The sequence below is a fragment of the Danio rerio genome, chromosome 3 (genome assembly GCF_049306965.1).
Source record: "Danio rerio strain Tuebingen ecotype United States chromosome 3, GRCz12tu, whole genome shotgun sequence".
Taxonomy (NCBI): Eukaryota; Metazoa; Chordata; class Actinopteri; order Cypriniformes; family Danionidae; genus Danio; species Danio rerio.
In genome coordinates this window covers 29,210,104-29,227,303 of record NC_133178.1, presented here as the reverse complement: position 1 = coordinate 29,227,303, position 17,200 = coordinate 29,210,104, and the positions used below count along the sequence as shown (strand labels likewise).

Genomic DNA, 17,200 nt, shown 5'->3' with positions numbered 1-17,200 from the left:
CTTGGCATTGGCAATAATCAACATGTGACCAAAATGTTTGCTTTGCTTGTGAGTAAATTTCTTGTCACTTCATCTTGCTTTTTGAGAGTGTGCTGACTTTTTGCAGTTATTTCATGAATGTTTTTGAACAAATGAAGAGAGTATCACGTCATTGACCCACATGACAAAAGCAGACAGCAGGCAGGCACTGCAAAACTGAGCAGAAGCTCATCCCGCGAGCACCGTGTTGTCCCACACTCTGCTTTGGGAGTATTTCACTCTGCAGGTGAGGACACGGCAGTGAGCATTAATTCCGAAGCGTGGCGTGAAACGCACTGTGCTAGTAAAGCAACGTCGCCCTCAAAGGCCCCAGCGTTTTCCCGCAGCTCCCTGTGAAGGGCGGTAATCACACACACACAGGGCCTATAGTGTTCAGCGCGCTCGCTCTGTCTTCATCATGTGAACTGCATTAATCCTCCAGCCGGCCCGCATCACTGTTCATTTAATGGCCTGTGGTGTCCACATAATCAGTCACATCTCTGAAAGAGGAGGAATTACCTAGAAAAGCACCTAGTGCACATGGCCGGCGTACACACACATACACTGTGCAACTTACACACCAGAATAAGAGTGTTAGAGGGGGGAGCTCAGAGCTAGAGAAAGGTTTTGTTTTAATTGGGGTGAAAGCGGAAGAGATGAGGCGATTGTAAATGAGGAGGGGGACAGCTTGCAGTCTTAATCAATGGAGATTGAGGGCTTTGACTCGGAGAGAGAGCAGTCAACAGGGAGACATACAGAGATCCAGGAAGATTTCAACATAGGAGGGTATCTGTGGGAGAGGGGAGGAGACTGGAAAGAGGAGAGAGAGAGAAACCGGAGGGATGGAGGGAGGGAGGGATATCCACTGCACTGTTGTGTGACTGGAAATTTAATAGAGAGAGAGAGAGAGAGAGGAAGGAGCAGGATGCTAAAGCTGGACAAGCAAGAAGGAAGGAGAGAGAGAGAGAGAGAGAGAGAGAGTGAGCACCCACTGGTGTAGAAATCCAGGGTTGAGCTGTGGGCTGTGAACAATGCCTCCTCTACTACTGCATAGAGCGCAGTTCAGGGGCAAAAGGCAGGAAGGGGAGAGGTGTGGGGGGGGGGTATTCAAAGAGAGCTAATGGTATAGATGTGATGTCAGTGGAGCGAGTGCGCTGCAGAGAGCGACCGAGGAGGGAGGACGAAAGGGAGTTTGTTCAGGGGCATGCTGATCCTGTGGGTGCCTGGATTGGCCACTGGACCGTACGAGCCCCTCCGAGGAAGCCGTAGCTGAGTGTGAATATCATTTTAGGCTGAAAGACACAGCAGCTGTGTTTCATATCCATCGACAGAAAAAAATTCGAGGGGTAAAGGGAGGTAAAGTCAGCCGCAATCTCATCTCTCAGACTATCTGCAGAGTTGGAGGTGAAGAGTTAAACGCGGAGAGGCAGTGACTGATTCCTTGGGTCTGAATTTAGAACGTTATCAATTCAGTGCTAATCAGCCATCTGATATCCCTCATCCCTCTCTCTCTATCGCTCGCTCTCTCCTCTACTGACCTCTCTCCCTCCTCCTCTCACACCTCATTTACCCCCCAATTCTTCCCAGCACCTACTCAAGTTGTCACGCCTCCGTGTATCGAGCGATATCCCTCACAATTATTTATTGCAATCTTCTGCGCAACCTCGCTCTAAATTGGTAAGAAAAGGTGCTCGGTGGAAGTGTTTAAAGGCAGATGCTGGGCGCTCGTGGAGCGGGGGGGCGGATTCGGCTACTGTATGCACCTTGCCGTTGCTGTGGCAACGCAACATCCAAAGCGGAGCACGCGCGCGTTGTGGCCGCCGCATGCGTTCTGTACCTCATATGCACACCTACACAAACACATAAAGTGTGAAGCTGGAGATTCTAATGCTTTACTAGGCCTGTAGGCAGAAGAACAGCAGTCTTTCTACCTTAGAGCGCATCGATTGATTGACATGTGCTGTGTGTTCTGATGTGACATGCATGAAATATGGTCTCGTCTGCGCCATTGCTCTTCAAACAAGTAATTGCCCTTGGGTATATTTACATACATGTTACGCATTTGCATATTAACATTTAGTTAAATAGTGATTCGCTAAATAATTTACTAGCTTTTATATTCATTTTAGGGGTGACACGGTGATGCAGTGGGTATCGCTGTCGCCTCACAGAAAGATGATCCCTTGTTTGAGCCCCGGCTGGGTCAGTTGGCGTTTCTGTGTGGAGTTTGCATGTTCTCCCCGTCTTCATGTGGGTTTCCTCCCAGTGCACCGGTTTCCCCCACGAGTCAAGTTGAATTAAATAAGCTAAATTGGCAATAGTATATGTGTGGGTGTGAATGTGAGAGTGTGTGGGTTTTTCCCCAGTGCTGTGTTGTGGCTTGAAGGGCATCCACTGCGTAAAAAATGTGCTGGATAAGTTGGCGGTTTATTCTGCTGTGACGACTGAAACTTAAAATTAAGTGTGACCCAAAATTCTCTCCAAGTATAACAAAGTATATCACAATATTCAGTTGAAGTCAGAATTATTAGCCCCCTGTCTATTTTTCCCTCAATTTCTGTTTAACGGAGAGATTTTTTTTCAGCAAATTTCTAAACTGCTCTATTTCTATTTTTAAACTGTTTTTATTCTAGCCTAAATAAAAACAAAAAAGACTTTCTCCAGAAGGAAAAAAATGTTATCAGACATACTGTGAAAATTTCCTTGCTTTGTTAAACTTCATCTTCAACTGTATGTTGCAGAAAAACAAAATATCGCAATGTCAGATTTTTTCAATATCATGCAGTTCTACCTGGAATCTGGAATAGTTGGCAGTTCATTCATCTGTGGCGACCACTGATAAATAAGGGACTAAGCCAAAAAAAAAAAAAAAAGTTCATTCATTCATTTTCTTGCTCGACTTTGTCCCATTATTAATCAGGGGTCGCCACAGCACAATGAACCGCCAACTATTTCAGATTCCAGCTAGGGCTGCATGATATTGGAAAAATCTGACATTGGGATATTTTGTTTTTCTATATTGCGGTATGCTTTGTTATACTTGGAGAGAATTTTGGGTCACTTTATTTTACATTTCAGTTCTCATTCTTAGCAAACTATTTCGATTTTTGTTTCAATAAAAGCACAGATAAATGCAGCAAAGCAAAGATAAAAGGGAAATAAACAGTGCATGCATTATGGTTGTGTATATGTAAATGTAACAATTACACTGCAGTCAACTCAACATCACATATTTTTTGCGATGTGACTATTGCGGATGCACATATTGTGGTATTAATGTTGAAACGATATATCGTTCAGCTCTAATTCCAGCAGAGTTATGCAACGGATGCCCTTCCAGCTGCAACCCAGAACTGGGAAACAGCTATACACTCTCACATTCACACACACATTCATAAACTACGGCCAATTTAGTTCATCCAGTTCACTTGTAGCGCATGTCCTTGGGGGGGGAAACCAGACAAAGGACTCGAACCAGTGATCTTCTGGCTGTGAGGGGACAATGCTAACCACTGAGCCACCCAAAATCATTTGTATACAATTTTTATTTGTTTAAACCCAAAATTAGTCAAATATGAACAGGCTTAACTGTTGTGTTAAAACATTTAACCCAAGAGCTAGGATTGTTAATGTTTGACCATTTTTGACCAAACAACCCAGCATTATTTAGAGTGCATTCAAATATTTTAATGAACAAAACCTTAATACTGATTATACTACTTGACTGTTGAATACTTGATTCAGATTGGTTAATGAATGTCCTGAGGTGTGAAATGAAGTGCTTGTGCACACCCACATTTCACAGCTCCTAATTTCAGAAGTATTTTTTTGCATTGATTTTTTTTTCACGTAGGGATATTTAAAAGGTCTTCTTAAAATCATTAAATGCCATAAACCAAACCAACCAGCTAGGAGTTGATTCACGTTACAAATTTTGATTTGAGGCAGTGTATGAAAATCAAACAAAAAGACAAAGATACAAATGACTTCAAAGAGGCGAAGGGAGGGAGAGGGAGATCGACTCCACTACATCATTAGCAGTGCTTTATGGGAGTGGGCACAGCTAAAGGTTTCTTTGAGTGCAAGTTGCTCGATAAAGCTCTCTGATGGTTATTATTTCTGCACAACAACATGGATAGTGTAGCCTCTTTTGTGCAAATTCTACTAATAAACATGATTTTTTTAAAAGAAGTTGCCATTATGTCAAATATGGTATAAGCTAATTTGGTAATGATTGCCTTAAGGTTTACCTGTGGCTTGTTTTAAAGGTTTTAAATTCAACAAAGCGTCTATGGGAAGCCTAATCCTGTCAGTGTTTGACAGTTTTATTTTGTATAATGTAAACTACACACACTAATGTCTTAAACATTAATATATAGTGAAATATTAGAAGCATACAAGTTTTTTTTTAAAATAGCAATATTGCTTCACTTTAATATTGTTTTCCTTCCATTGTTTCCTTTCCTTTCTTTCCTTCTTTTTTTTATTATTATTATTATTATTTTAGCTAAATAACATTGCTTAGGACAGATCTGACCAGCTCTGCAGTAGTTCTATGCTTCTGTTGAACCTATTTTTTTCCTTAAATTATTATTATTTTAAAACCACTAGCTTTAACATAATTTGCACAGGAAAAAAAAAATTAATTTCTATACAGGAAAATTATTCAGTCAGAGAGTCAGGCAAAGTTTGCCAAGAGGCATCACCACCTTATGTGTGTATTATTTTCTAATAATCTATCAGTCCCTTGTTAAGTATTTAACATTAAATTACTTACATTTCAAATGTTTTAAACTAAGTTTTCTGCCTGAAGTAGAAAGCATTGCCAAAATCATGTCCATGTCAGAGGAGCACTTCACCATTACCAAGCAACAACCTTCCATGCTCACCACAGGTAATTACTGTCATTTCTGGATGACAACATGAGGCTTTCATGCCTTCAGTTTAGACTCTGTATTATGCCTTTCAATGGCAACACTACCAACACAGCTTAGGTGGTGCATGCCATGTGATACAAATCTGAGGTCTCATACAATTCCCTGTGTATACAGTAGATGGAGGTTCAAGTTAAATGAGGATTTGAATGCTTTGTATTAGTTATGATTTTGTAACTACTGCAACCTCCAACCCTGTTAAAAGTTTAAATCGTGATATGAAAAGAAGTCTGTCTGAAAGTGTGGTTGACGTAATAATTTCAGCTTAGTTTAGCAACCTTGTTTAGACAACATTAAGTTTTTTCATCAACTTTAGGCCTTACTTGTCAATTATTTTGGCACGTTCAAAGCAAGAAGTGCCTCAGAATGTGGCATGTTGCAAGAACTGAGAGTTGTGTGAGTGTGAATTTGCAAAATGTTCACAATTTCTCAGTTGTCAGCATCAGCTTTCACAGTCCAAAATGAACATAGAGAAAAGAGACAAGAAAGACCAGAGGAAAAGATTTTAGTCACCGAATGGAACCGATAATTTTAGTAAGGAATTTTTATATTAGTGTGTTGAACTTATTGGAAAATAATGCACGCTCAAGTTGGTGATGTGGTCAAGGCATGAAGCAAAGTGGCCATTACACCATGGGTGTGCATTATTTTCTAATAATTCAAGGAACCAGTGTCGATTAATACAGTTAAGCCATTAAAGACAATTTTTCAGTCGTATTTCAAGTCAGTTGTCAGGTTTTTGTTCTCTAACTACTGCTGTGCAAAATCAGAATCAAGGATTCAAAAGGATCCTTTAGTTAAATGCAAACTCAGAGCTTTTTTCTTTCCTTTTTTATGATTAACAGGTAGGCATACTGAATATATGATTGCTATGGGTTGGTCTGATTTTAGATGCTGAATGATCAGCCTCGCTTATTGTGTAACTGTAAACTTTCAGTAAACTTGATCTTCAATCAAGCAATAAATAAAACAATAAATATATATACATACATACATACATACATACATACATACATACATACATACACACACACACACACACACACACACACACACACATACATTTATATATATATATATATATATATATATATATATATATATATATATATATATATATATATATATATATATATATATATATAGTTTCTATGTTTTTTTTTTTCAAAAAATTTTTTTAAATGTTGCTTTAAAAAATTCACTAAATTTGGACTTGGCTACTAGTTTTTGGATGTTATTGTAAGTTATTTCGTAAGTTATTTGTCCACATTTGGCTTCAGTGTCCTACTGACTAATTTAATGCATACAAACAATTTGTTATTATTAAACCACATTGAGGTTCGTTTGACAAACGATGGCACAACTGAACTTAACAGTGGACTGTTTTGGCCATTTAATATTTATTTCACGGTCCCTTGAGCCAGTTTGTAATATTTCCGTCTTATTGATTTTTTTTAGCACGTTGTAGGTACAGCATGCTCATTAATACGTTACTTGTACGCACTGTCGAAGTTGGCTGTTATCTCTTCTTACGTGTATTTTTCCATCTGACCCGCCACTACTCGCAGGCAGACAGTGCTGTGCTTCCAGCTCTGCGAAAGGGTGAATCAATTTAAGAGAGAGAGAGAGAGAGAGAGAGAGAGAGAGAGAGAGAGAGAGAGAGAGAGAGAGAGAGAGAGTTGAACAGGGAGAGAGCTTGGGAGACGGAGAAAGACAGGCTAGAGGAGACATCGACTCCGCACCAGAGCTTTTGAAGGATATATTTAAATTAAAAGCAAAGGGAAAAGCGACTAGGTAAGCCTGAATAGATATATGTATATACACTACTTGAGAAACAAACCTTTTGTACGCATGTTCGCTAGTCTTAGAAATTTGTGCGCAATACCCTCGTAAACAGCTGCGTTTAAATGCATTTTTTTGTATTTCTATAGTTTGTCAGTTGTATTTATGGCCATAACAGGAAAAACCTTGTTTGCTATGTAAATGTGTGCAAAAGAATTAATGCGGCAGTATGTGTATGTATCTGTGTATGTGTCCAGTTGCGCGCGAGTGCGCTCACGCGTGTGTGTCCGGGCGTCGATGTACGCTAATGAATTTGTGCTGTCGAGACACCTTTTACCAATATTTAGTGACCTAGAGTCATAAATTATTAAGGGATTACTTTAGGATATAGGACTACTGATTACAAGACGGAGGATGCGAGGTAATTCCTTTTAAACACCTTGCCTTCTAAAACTAGTCTGCAAATAGACCGCAGCGTCTGTTATTTTATTCAGTGCTGGGAATCTCTGCAACAATTCTAGACTTTTCTACACAACAGCACGTAAATATCGGCCGGTCAATGCGTATTCGTCGGAGTGTTAAAGGATGCTCACCAAATGCGCATTTTCTTTAGTTTACTTGTCACGCAGTTTTTTGGTTTACCAATAACCAGTGTGACAACTAAATCTGTTGCCTTCAAACTTTGGATCAGACTTAGGTTTGCGGATGGCGATTGATGTTTCACTTTGCAAGACGCATTGCCCAAATATTAAGGTATAAATACTGTGTGGCCTGTGATAAATCACTAAAGCGCGCGAGCGGCTTGTTTGCGTGAGCTCCACCGCTCGCGAACAAGAAACAAACAGATTAAGTGCAATGAATGAAGATCAGCTGCTGTTATCGCTGACACGTGAAACGACGTGGTTTAAATCGTGATGTGTTGTTTGCGGTGCTTCATTTAAAAGAGAATTAACCCATGGAAATGTGCGTGCGTGTGTGTGTTACATGAGTGGTGATGACTTGGGCATCTGTTGCTGAAGGAACAGGGTGCAATTCTTCACACTGGTTTCTCATGCTGCATCCTATTTATGGAACGAACAAAGCTCTGCCTCATGACTGCGTGCTGTTGAGTAGTAATTGTAGATGCTGTCGATAAGATATGTCGTTGCTTTGTTTTGTCACGGGTACATTTGTATGCTAAGTTTGAAGTTTACGATGGGTGATCAGACTCTGAATTTGAGGCATGCTGTAAAAAAAGAAGTGAACGATTGAAGCTTTTTTAGAAGGCTTCAGGGGAGTGCATATAAAAGAACAGAAATGTGCTTTCATTATCATATAGGTTCCCTTGGCAACATAAGCCTTGACACATCACATAAATAAAACTATTTGAACGCAAGCTTTGAGGGAGACATTTCACATTGAAGCCAGGTATCGCTGGGCCAAAATGGCTGCAATCAGAATCATGACAGACGTTTGTTGGTAAACAAGTTGTGTTTCTGCTTGTCAAGTACTTTAAGATTTATTTTGTATGATTTCTTGGAACTGTTTAGAGCTGGAATAATTGTTGATTGATGGAAAAGAGAGTCTTAGTCACCATTTACTTTTATTGAAATAAACCGGGCCTGTCATTCCCTAACATTTTGTTAGATAAAAAAAAAAAAAAAAAAAACTTGTGAAAGTTATACAGCGTTTGAGCAGCACAAGGCCAAGTAAGTGATGACATTGCTTTGATTCTTGGGTGAACTACCCCTTTAAACTCTAGAGTCACCCAGGGCTGTATTCATAAAAACCATCCACCATGTTGGAATTAACGCACGTTAATAACTCTCTAATGCCTCTTGAATGGTTTGAAGTGAGCCATTTACCTGCTGTGGATTTTCCAATGGCTTCTCTTAACATGCTGGTGTTAAATTTAAAAGTGACATGAAGTTTTATGAATAATCATTTGAATGTCTTTGTTCACGCTCCAATCCTCTCCGTGACAGCCTGTGCAATGTATCGCATGTGAAGTTATAACTGATAAATGATACCTAATGTTTTCTTTTTTACATCAGCTTCAAGCTTCTCTTGCTAAAAGGCCTTTTAAAATCATGCCTTTTATGTGAGCGTGCTAGTCGACCTTTGATGCCTCACCATACTTTTACGTTTCATGTGCCTTTTTTTAAACGTATGAAGGGGCTTTTAACTTCAGTGGGTCAAAAGGTGACAGACATCAGTCGTCAGAGAGGGAAAGGCGTATGTAGACGTGCTTTAGGGAGCAGTTCACAGAGAGCATTACACCCTCAACCCTTCTGCTCCAATCAGACCCTTCAGGGCTGCAACTCAGCAAGTTGCTCTTGAGCGCCTGCGGCAGATCTAAATCTAAATAATTAGATAATGATTAAAAGGTGGTTTAGAGACACGCAGAAAACGAGGCGATGAAAGTTGGTTGACATCAAGGAAAAACAAGAAGCAGCTGCAGAACAAAACCATCCGCTTTAGTGGGATTAGATTATGTGCATGTGGAGAGCAAGGTGCCGTTGCATAGTGTTGCATGATAACTTTGTTCATGTTACAGCCTTGATCATCTTTTAAAGGGATAAACTGCCAGAAACCTTTTTCTTTATTTTTTGTTGTTGTTGTTTTAGGTTGAACAACAAACTTTTTTTGTTTAGAACCCAATAGATCTTTTATTTATTTGAAGAAACATTTCAAGTTAGGTGTAATATTAATACCAGGTTAAGAATATACTGTAACATTAGAATTTGCCCTCTCCTGTGGTTTGTAATGTAATGGGCAGCACACATGTCTTGATACCTCAGGCTGTTGATGTTGCCATTGACTCTGCTGATCTCTTGTATGCCCCCATACTTAATGTAACCCCAAACCATGATTCTTCCTTCACCAAACTTGACTGACTTCTTTGACAATCTTGGGTCCATGCTGGTTCCAATAGGTCAGTATTTGAGATGATTTGGATGAAGTTCAACAGATGATTCATCAGAAAAATCTACCTTCTGCCACTTTTCCAAACAATCAACTAGAAGTCAAGTTATTATTTGATTTTACCACTGGTATCGACGACAAGACTTTTGTCAGTTAGTACTGTACATACACAAAAAAAAATATCTGTTTATTATTGTATTTTGTGTATTCCATTTATTTAAGATTGTAAAAAAGGGCATTACTGTATGTTGATCTCTGCTCTGTTGACTTTCGATGTTGAATATTCAACTCTACAGCTTAACAATAGGACTTTTATTTACATTTTAGTCGTTTAAAAAAATATAATGTATAAGAAATAATATATAGAGAAATAAGTTTGTAAAGTAAGAGAAAATGTACTTGCAGTTTATTACAAGGTTTTTACTACATAATTTACAAGACCATCCCAGAAAATATATTACTTTAAACTATTAAGAATGTTCATAAAATTAAGTTTAAAAAATGTCGGAAGAAAGATCAAGGTCTTTGAATGTGATTCAAAAGCATTTAAAAAAATATGAAAATCACAAAAAGATGAATCACATAGTATGGAAAACTAATTCTTTATTATTTTTTTTTTTATTGTATGCCAAAATATTAACATCAAAATTTAAAAATGCGTTACAGAGTGTCTTCAAAATGGAGTGTAACAAAGAAATTAATATAGAAAAACAAACAAATAACTGTTAATTTACGGATAATTTTTACAGTGTAGCGTTGTATAGTATAATTTTGATTAACATAAATCGCTTAACTTTTTCTTAGGAAAAATTCCTGGTTTACTATTAACTGTTCATAACGGAAGTAAACAAGGGATGATCTGTTACAAGATTTTATAAGGACTGTAAATATGATGATTTAAACAGATTTGCAGCTCGTAAGTCATGCAAGTACTTTTATATACTTATAAGTATATAAAGTAAGCTAGTAAGCTATACATTTCTTTTAAATCTATAAAACATTTTAATTATATTGTTTTTCACAATAACCTTGATTTTTGACTTTTATTGAGCTTGAAAAATTCAGTTAATATAGCAATCATTCTTATCCCTACAGGATCTGCATGTCCAGGGAGAAAACCTCAATTTGGAATGTTTAATTATATATTTATTTCGCTTCACCCTTGTTCACCTCTATTTCCATTAAGAAAAATCAATGATGGATGTGTACAGTAATGCATTAATTAAACCGGAACGCTCTTTAATTATTAGAGTCATAAATCTGTCTTGTTTACTCCTAGACAATGAGAATGATAAGCAGAAACACACACTCACACATGGGACATGGTTCAGCACACCTGCACACCTGTCTCTCAGCAAGAAATTTAGATGACTCACTGAATGTTCACACTAACACACCACTGGGTTAACTCCCTCACAGGCTTCTTCTTTTACATACCAGTGTTCACATTACTCCAAGTCTGTTTTTTTAAAGCCCAACAATAAAAGGCCTTTTCTAACTCAGAAAAGGCGTAGGAGGGTTTTGTAGCATGTTGGATGATGTTAGCCATTCGCTAGTCTTTGGTGTTTTTGTGCCATGGGATCTGGAGCTAAAATTTGGCTGATGACATGCAGAGAAATTGTGCAGTATGATATTACCAATTGTAAGACTCCATCTCCGTCCGTATACAGTGGGTTTGACTAAAGCAGTCATTGTTGAAAGACTGCGAGCTTTGACAAACCTTTGTTTGAAGCCAAAAAAAAAATATCCGCCGAATCTTGGTTTTTATTTTCCATAAGCCATTACATTGCCGGACGATTTCCCCTGGAGATAACGACATAGGCACCACTTAGGCTGCACTGACCGTATTTGTAGTCTGCATTCAAGGCCGTATAATACTATGCGAGAGCAGGGTGTTTAATGCATCTTGCAACGTGTTACGTCTACTGCCTGACTGAATTATGACATTGAGCAAAGTTATAAAAGTGTAATGAATAAGTCTGAAGCGATGTCTAGGGACAACAGTTACACCATCATGGCAAGTGCGAGACACTTCTGTCTTATTTTAATGCACCACACATAAAATATAAATTCCCCTTGTTTAAGAGAAAGAGAAGGATGACCATTCTTGGCTGCCTTCTTACTGTAGCTTGAATCCTTTTTAAGTAGAAGCCCAGAAATCAGAGTTTTCATGCAAAATGCCTCGGTGGTGGTCAAGTTTGAGTGAAGGCCATCTTTAGGCTTCAGTCAAAGACTGCTGAATTGAGCACTGCCTAACTTAGCAATCCGGTGTTGTCGATATGGAGATGGTGTCGTATAAATCATCACATGTCACCTTGTGTGCACAGACGCAGGGCTGAGGTGAGGCGGTGAGTGGTCTGCATACTCTGGCCCGCTTTCAAAACCAATAAATGAGGTGGATTGACCCGACCGTAGTGCTGATTCTGGCCTCCTTCGCACTCCCCGCAGAGTGGGGGGCGTGGAGGAAGAGGACCACGGCATAATTAGCCATGATTGCTTTGATTGAGTTCCCCGGTCCAGGCATGTGTGCTGGTCCTTCAGGGGAACAATGAAGACCGTCAGACCTTTAATTATCGAGTAATTGTCAGTAAGGAATGGCAGTGGTTAGCGATATAAAATTAATACCGTAATCCAACCCTGAAGTGACATAATTGGAAATAGTGGAAGAGTCTCCCAAGGCAGGAAGCATTCGTGGTGTTCGAGTCTCCCATGGCGAGGTCTGGAAACCCACTGGAGCGATGGAAGTGCGCTCATGTGGAGGTAAAAGGCTTTGGGGATGGGGGGACTGGGGCGAGAGGTCTGTCATGTGTGAGGGGAGGGAGGGGAACATCTTGATCATGTGTTGGAGAAGACGGACAGTGGGCATGGATGGCCAGTGCTGAGTTAAGTAAATTGCCCATGAGAGATTATTAATGAGTCTATGTGGAATTGAGGCGAAGCAGGCAGCCGTGTGTTAATAAAGCAGTTTCTCTCTGTTTAGATTAGTATACATTAGCAGATTTGCATGTCTTGTTCATGCATTAGCGCTGGTGTGGCAGGTGAACAACGCAAACAACGTTTAGATTTGTTTCAGGCTGAGCATCGAGGGACTTTAAGGTCACATGCAGTTCTGTGATGTATTTTTGGGATTTCGCTCTGTAAAATAAGTTGAGTCATGACAGATGCTGGCCTCTGTGCGGCTATTTGAAGAAAGCTCGCCAGCCGAGATGCTTTCAGAACGTATTCTCTGCACAATGTGTTTGTAGTGACTGCAGCCATGCTGAGGTTTATCCATGCGTGACTAATGCTAACTGCAAGTGATGGCGCTATGTTTAGCTCATCATGTTTGACTCAAAACACAAAGAACTGTACATCTGGAAGTGTTTTAGGCATGATCCTAACACGTATTGGCAAAAGCGCCGGGTCAACTGCGAGTCAAGCGAAGATTCAGCCGTGTGTTCATAAGTCATTGATTCCAAGGCGACACGAGGCTGTCGTAATATGATGCTATCTAGATAATGGATTGTCACATTGATATTCCGTAATGGAGACTGTCAGGAGCTGCTTATTTCATGGTAAACAGCCCGAGTCTTGACTTGTAAGGGTGGTCAGACAATGGCTCGGTCATGTGTGAGTAAAGCGGACTTGGGGTAATGCAAGTGGTCAGGCTATGGTTAGCTCATGTGTTTGGAGAGGCAGTTTGGTAATGAGAGCATTCAGGCTTCAGTGACCTCGCAATGCAAGCACTATGGCGGTGCCGTCGCATTGAGCTACACTATCTGGAAGGAGTTTGATTCGGGTCACCGAAGGAATAAGTGAGCCAGGGCAGGAGGAGAGCTCAGCGCAGCAGTGTAAACTCAAGCAAAGGGGCTTTTCCTGATGGAAACGTGCATGCAAGAGGATGTGCTTTTCTATGTGAGAATAAGCACGTTGGTTGGGATTTACCAAGCAGGCCAGCCAGAATACAATATATCAGCATGATAGTGATGATGTCTGATTAGACGTCCCAGATTCAGTGCCTCATCTGGGCAGCTTTTCGTGCGGCTTTATGCAGACACTCTCCCTCGGGGAGAGTTTATGTACTGTGAAGTGGTGGTCTTCATGAGATGTGTGTTTAGGGATCATCTTAATGCCGTCTACTGGGGTGGGAGGACTTTAGGGCTGTCCAACATAGTATGGACAAAATAAAAAGCCTATCATTTCATGATATGCTCTAGGGCTGGGCGATTAATTGAAAGTAAAAGAAAAGTAATCGACAATCAGAACCTATAATCAAACTATTTTTTCCGGGGTCAATTTTTTCAATTATTTCCCTATCACGTGTGGAGTCATGTGACCCTATAGGCCGATTTATACGTCAGTGTCAAGTGAATGCGAATGAGGTGCAAGTGCACCTCTAAAAATGTAACTACAAAAGACTGTAAATAAAGGTTACTACATGTTGCAATGATGCGTTGCACAAGCTCTGTGATTGGTTGGCTTGGAACTGGTGATGAGTGTGGACGAGGCAAAAATCCACAGGACAGGAGCGAGCCCGTTGGAGTGACGAGTCCTGTGAAGGACCTTGATGTATACTTATGTTTAAAGGAATGTCTAACGAGGCTGATTTATACTTCTGTGACCACTTTGCAGCCACATCTGATCTCTGGTCAAGTAGGATGATTGACCCATTCTTGAGCCTTACTTTGGACTTCATTGATAATGATTGGAAGCTGTGCCAGAGATGTCTTGGGAAGTCATATTTTACATTATATTAAAATTATTTACATTAAAATATTTGTTTACTTGTTTACAGAAGATGCAAGAAATGCACTGTCTAAAATATTATTTGCAAGTTATTTTATTTAGAAGAGAAACTGAATAAGAAAAAATATGAATTTTTAATAATAAAAAATAAGAATTTTTTTAAATAAGAAAAAACACTGAAAATAATTGATTTTGTTTCCAAAAGTTATTTACTTATAAGAAAAAAAAGTGACTTTTTTGTAGGCTATGTGTGTTTTAGTTTTAGTTGGTTAACGTTGATGTTCAATAAATAATCAAAGATAGTAGATAGTGTGTGTTCCCTTCAATCAAAAATCTCTTACTTGTAAGATGTGAGCATATTTACTGTACAAATCAGTGTCAGTGAACTTTAAGGGCAAAAAAAATTAAATAAATGAATAAAATAATCATTGATTAATCGTAACCGAGTTAAAATTTTTAAGATTTTGATTTTAGGCCAAATCACCCAGCCCTAATCATGACATATCAAGATATTAGATGACATATATGGTTATTTGAGAGTTCTGTCATATCACCCAGCAAAAGAGGAAAACAAAAAAAAGCATAGGTTGGCAAACATGCTGAGCAAAAGATAAAGAGGTAAATGTATTCTATTTAAATGAACGTCACACAAACCTGCATGATGACGTATATTTGAGGTAATCATTCCTCATTGCAACCCAGCACACCTTGACCACTGTGTCGATGATTGCTCAATGCGGATCAATGCAGTGCTGTTAAATCTGTTTAGCTTCTGTAACCCTAAGTGTCAAGATTAAAGTGAGATGACTGACAAGATCATGGCAGAGGATTTGGTGTGTGACAGATCCTGGGAGTCGGTGACAAATATATTATCTTGTGAAATGTGTGGTCAGTATCGTCACTCATAATACAGAGAGTGCAAGTGCTTGTCAATTAGAAAGTATAAGTTATGAATGCATTTGGAAGTGATTTCAATACCCCATAGTGGCTCCTTAATGTATGCTAATTGTACTGTATGCAATTTACATTGTGATTAATTGCGTTATGCTGAAGTAACATGGATCAGTTGGTTTTAGCTTTAACGTTTTGACTAAAGCAGTGCAATGTATATTTATTATATGTAATATGGTAGTGGGGTAGTTTGTGGATAGAACAGTGATTAACCAGCAAAATTAGAAATAACACTTCAATCCCAACAGGTTGTGAAGAAAGACATTAAATTATGCAAATTTATTTCACCATTAAATTTGAGAAACATAATGAAATCTTATATTTAAATCTGTGTCTATTTTAAATAGACTTACTGCAAATCAACTGTCCCGCTGACAGAGGTTATTTGGACTGGTTCTGCTTACCAATGACCATCTGTAACAGTAAAAATGTCTCTTTAAACACTTCTTTCTGGGTAGTGTTAAAGTTACATTAAAACTGGTTGTGTTCATCATGCTACAAGAGTATGTGCTATACATAGGTCCATTAAAGAAAGAGGTAAATTATGAAAATGGCACCTTTGCTCATTTACATTTATTCAGATTTAAGGGTGAGTGAGGTGTTTATGAAAGTGATGAGGGAAGGTGAAAATTTGAGCTCCCTTCTTGATGTGAGAGTGTTGTGGAAAAAAACTAAAAAGAAATAGCGAAGGAGAATGGAAGAAATATGGGGAAGGGTAGAGCAAGGTAGTTCAAGAAGACAGAAGTGTCCGTAGTGTGACGTAAACCCAGTTTAGGTGATAAATCAGAGTCTTGGCTCCATGTTTAGAGTGATTATGCAGAGTGCCATCATGCCAATGTGCGGTCCTTCACCCTTACATACACTGCTCTTTCTCGTTCTCTTGTTTTTCTCAGTACAGTACAGTACAGGCCTCTACAAATAAGGATGGCCTAATGGCCTGGGGCCAGTTTGAGAGAGTTTTGAGCCAGTTGACGGAACTGTCAGTTCCCCCTATCAGACCAGTTCCATGCTGTCACTACACATTACAGTTGTTGAGCTTTTACATGTTTTTTTATTCCTCGTAAACTTAAACATGTAGACTCATGGGATGTTTTACACTTTGTTGGTGTATTCTGATGATTTAAAAAAAAAAAGACATTCAGCAAGTAAGAAATATAATTTGAAGTTGGTGTTAACATTTTTGTAATCTTTAATTAAAATTTAACAAATTTCATTCATTTTCTTGTTGGCTTAGTCCCTTTATTAATCCGGGATCGCCACAGCGGAACGAACCGCCAACTTATCCAGCAAGTTTTTACGCCGCGGATGCCCTTCCAGCTGCAACTCATCTCTGGGAAACATCCACACACACACTTATTTACACACTCTCATACACTACGGACAATTTAGCCTACTCAATTCACCTGTTCCGCATGTCTTTGGACTGTGGGGGAAACCGGAGCACCCGGAGGAAACCCACGCAAACGCAGGGAGAACATGCAAACCCCACACAGAAACGCCAACTGAGCCGAGGATCGAACCAGCGACCCAGCGATCTTCTTGCTGTGAGGCGACAACACTGCCTATTGCGCCACTGCTTCGCCTTAACAAATATCATCTTTAATTGGATTTCTTTTCGGCTTAGTCCCTTTATTAATCTGGGGTCACCACAGTGGAATGAACCGCCAACTTATCCAGCACATGTTTTACGTAGCGGATGCCCTTTCAACTGCTACCCCTCACCGCAAACACCCATTCACACTCATTCACAGTGATACACTATGGACAAATTAGCCTAGCCGAATTCACCTGTACGCATGTCTTTGGACAGTGGGGGAAACCGGAGTACTCGGAGGAAACCCTCACGAACTTGGGGAGAACATGCAAACTCCACACAGAAACAACTA

General features: G+C 39.4%; 1 protein-coding gene across 2 annotated transcripts in view; it reads left to right on the top strand.

Annotated features, from left to right (window-relative positions):
• The first annotated feature begins 6,650 nt into the window (after positions 1 to 6,650).
• lrrc4ba (leucine rich repeat containing 4Ba) overlaps positions 6,651 to 17,200 on the top strand; it is a 63,369-nt gene continuing 52,819 nt past the window's right edge. For both annotated transcript variants that reach the window (XM_068219038.2, XM_021474042.3), the window contains exon 1: positions 6,651 to 6,746. The gene's annotated coding sequence lies outside the window, so the exon portion shown is untranslated. The remainder of the gene's footprint in view (positions 6,747 to 17,200) is intronic.